The following is a 4,137-nucleotide window of genomic DNA, read 5'->3' as shown; positions in this document are numbered from 1 at the left end:
ACAATTGAGTGGTAGTTTAAAAGAGTATGTGTACTTTTTCTTATTATTAAATTGTAATGACCTAGCCATATTTGCCTATCATTCTAAAAAGCTTAATTAATGTTAATAATCATATTTTTATTTTTTAATTATTTGACGATGCTAACGTGACAATTTCAACGATTTTAAATTTTTAGAATTTGGAGGAAAGTACGAGTCATAAACTTCTCAAAATGATCCAAATATAAGTAAATAAATTACACCATTACTGATAAATTACGTACAGCCTTAGCTGGAGAATCACACTAAAGTCTAGGGTAATCTACATGGTATATAGTTGTATAGATAAGGCATGCTGTTGATGCTGCTTCGATCATTTATTTATGTTAGAATATATATATATATATATATTGTATATTTCATATATATTATTTGGTTGATATTAAAATATTTTATATTTACGGGTTAATTGTAGTAAAATATTGGGATTATAATCAAATTATGAGAATTTGATCACCATACTTATATTTATTTTATACCTTACAATTAAATAGGAATCTTTGGGCTAGTTTGGCAAACAATTTTCATTCTCCCTCTATTTCTTTTCACTTCTTTCAAAAATATCAAATAAAAAACATTATAACTTTTTTACACTTTTTATATCACATCAATAATTTTTTATTATTATTCAAATAAAAAAATTCCCTACAAAACAAAACTTTTTTACTGTTCTATAAAACATTCTCAAATTTTATATCACATCAATCACTTTTTACTATACAATACTCAAATATTTTCCAACTTAATTACTTACCAAATAAGCCCTTTGAATTGTAGACAAATAGTTATATATTGAGATACAATATTGTAGCTCTACAGGCTATTTAGAGAATCGGAGTGGTTGATATAGGTGTCTAAAATGTTAGCTGTATATTCTAACAATTTTGAACGCACTAATTATTTTTAAGAAACAAATTAAGATATCATGCATTAATTTGCATGGTTGAATTTAAAATTATTATTGTGTTTACCTTGACGGGAAAATGGCAGAGTAAAGGAAGTTGGCCAAAATCACCCGTTTGTAAATAAAGAATCTCATTGAGTGGACAACTTTCTACGCTGCATGTTTATGAAAATTGAAAAGAGAACAAAACAATGGACGTAAAATAATAATAATAATAATAATAAGAGGTTTCTTTCTTTTTTAAATTAAATAAATCTCTACTTAGAATGAGAAGGTGAAATCATGCCGACCCAGTCACCTTCTTAAGGATGCAAAACTCCAATAATGTACGGTAACCCTGAGATATTTTTCGTCTGCAAGGTTGGATTTTCGACTAACTTTAATTTTGGGAGAAGGGCTTATGACGTTAAAGGGGCACTCCGGCAGTTTTCTTCGATTTAACAGCCAAAAATCTGAGATTGCAGTGTGGTTTCTGTGCATGGCCATGGAGTCAATATGTGAAGGGTGCATCGGCCATGACAAAGAAGAAAAACTAAGAAAGAATGTGACTAATAGATGAACAGTACTCTGAAAACCCAACAGGAATTGCTAGGCTCCAAGAGAGAACTTAACTGCGAGACAAGATTATGATTCCTAATTTGAAATATTGTTCGAATTTAGTTTGAAATGGTTTATGACAATGATAATGCAGAATTTAAGGATGGAAAATAATGTGCCTATGATTACACTTTTTATGGATATTTATGGAGAATAGAGCTAGGAATATTCTTGTACAAGTAATGTTATATACCGCATTCTTATGGCCTGTTCTTCTCTGTGTGTGTATATATATAATGCTAGAAGTTATAATATTAAGAGTAATATTACATACTCCCATTTCTCATTACTCTATATAATGAGGCGGTTTTAAAAATTACCTAAAAATGTGAAAAAATGAGTATAGAAAAGTGGAAGTGTGTGTAGTTTACTCTAATTTAATAGCTCATAATTATAAATAACCATAGATCCACTCAACCAAATAAAAGCTTAATAGTCACCCGCCCATCGAACAGAAAGCTATTCTATAACCAAGTGCCCATTGCGTGGCAAAAAATAAAAAAAAATGTTATCTAAGGACCACTCCCAATCAATCTAAGCATAAAACCTTGTATAATGCATGAAAGGAACTAGCCTTGGTCTATAGGCATTTTTCTCAAGGAAAGTAGTGTGGGGGCAAAGGAATTCAGTTAGTCTATTTTGAGAAAGAAAATGCCGGCCACTCTAGGCAGACGTGAAGAACTAGGAAACCCAAGCTAAAATCCAATTGCACTTGTAGCCCACAATTGTTTTTGTGATAAACGTACGTGATTACCAGTTAACAATTAACATGCACAAATAGCAAATATTTCCAACTATAAAGACGTAGTCTTTGTGAGCTAATTTTCATGCCAATTTCTATCGACAGTACTGCTTCAAAAAAACGTGCTTAACAGTTAACAATTACCACTCATTACACAAAAAACCCCTCACGGGACGGAGAAGCAGCAGCAGCAGCAGAAGGAGGAGAAGAAGATCAAAAACTAAGCCAAGAATGCAAGGAACTTCTTCTTTCTGATCTTCCCAAAGAGAGAGGATGGAGAACCCCCCATATCTACAAGTTCCAAGGGTTTTGGTGCCAGCCAACGGAGATCCAAGTAATAATCTCCTTCCAAAGGCACTTCCAAGCAAGTGACACTGACGTGGTATTGGCTTTTGCTGTTGTGAATCGCAAGCGTTTTGCTGTCATGTCAAACAGCCATCCTTTGCTTGCACCCAACCCCCATGATCTTGTACCTTTCTTTGAGTACAAGCTCTATGCCAATGGCCAGCAGCATCCTGATCTTTCTAACCTTCCTCAGCCTAGACTTTTTGGCACCCATGTTCCGTTTTCTTCATTGACAAATTCCATCAAGAAATCTGATTGCAACTTGCAAGGTTGTTTATATTTGCAGAAACCCACTTGACACTTTCATCTCCTCCTGGCACTACATGACAAACTTAGGCCAGGATCTCAAGCCCCAATGTTGCTAGATGAAGCCTTTGAAATGTACTGCAACGGGATTATAGGGTTTGGACCCTTTTGGGAGCATATGTTGGGGTACTGGAAGAAGAGCATAGAGAAGCCTCACAAGGTGTTGTTCTTGAAATATGAGGACATGAAAGAAGACATCACTTCTCAGTTGAAAATATTAGCAGGGTTTCTGGGGTTCCCATTTTCTTTGGAGGAGGAGAGAAGTGGTGTCAATGAAAAGATTGCAAAACTGCGCAGTTTTGAGAATCTGAAGGAGCTGGAGGTAAATAAATCTGGCAAGTCGATTAAGAACTTTGAAAACAAATATTTGTTTAGGAAGGGTGAGGTGGGAGACTGGGTGAACTATCTGTCACCTACTATGGTGGAGAAATGAACCAAACTCGTGGAGGAGAAGTTAGGTGCTTCTGGTTTGTCATTCAAATTGTTCTCTTAGGACAAGCAATAAATGTCCTCAGCTTTGGCTATTTGCATGGTCATATATGTATATACTAGCTAGCCCATGACTCACGCCGTGACTTCTTTGTAATTTAAAAGAGATGAGTAAAAAATTGCACTTCTTTTAATAAAAAGATATACTAAAGATTATACACGTACCAATCAGGACATTACTAAACATAGTGAGACAATCGCACAAAACTTTGCATGAATGTATAAAGCACAAAAAGTTATTATCATAATACCCTTAATTTTAGTTTAATCCATATAAATTAAAACATGTTCAAATCTTTATTCCTATACACGTAGTTTAAAACGAAAACAAGTATTAAAAAAAAAAAAAAAAAAAAAAAAAACCTGGCAATTAAATGCTCTTCTAAGGTACAATAGTGATTCGCTTTCCTTAAATATAACGAATGGGTATGCACAGGGTTGCAACAATCACTTCTCTAGGATACAAGTGCCAAGTGCGTCATCAAGGCGCAACTATCACCCTACAACCCATTGCGCATGCGCCTGATGCCTTGCGTCGTATTAGAGCACACGTACAAGTGCATACACTCAAACATTGATTGATTTAAAGCAATAACTTAGTATAAGTTGGGCCTTATAAGTGCTTACTTTAATTTATCTTTTTCTCATGTGAGACTCGCTTCTTCCAAAGCTCTTTAAACACCTTCCATTTCAAAATAATCCCAAATATGTATAT

The 4,137-nt window shown here is 34.2% G+C and overlaps 1 pseudogene; it reads left to right on the top strand.

The window, feature by feature from the left end:
- Window positions 1-1,343: 1,343 nt before the first annotated feature.
- Window positions 1,344-3,426, top strand: LOC133879232 (cytosolic sulfotransferase 15-like; annotated as a pseudogene).
- The last annotated feature ends 711 nt before the right edge of the window (window positions 3,427-4,137 follow it).

Source organism: Alnus glutinosa, chromosome 10, assembly GCF_958979055.1.
Source record: "Alnus glutinosa chromosome 10, dhAlnGlut1.1, whole genome shotgun sequence".
In the NCBI taxonomy this organism is placed as follows: Eukaryota; Viridiplantae; Streptophyta; class Magnoliopsida; order Fagales; family Betulaceae; genus Alnus; species Alnus glutinosa.
This window is presented reverse-complemented; position numbering and strand designations above follow the sequence as displayed.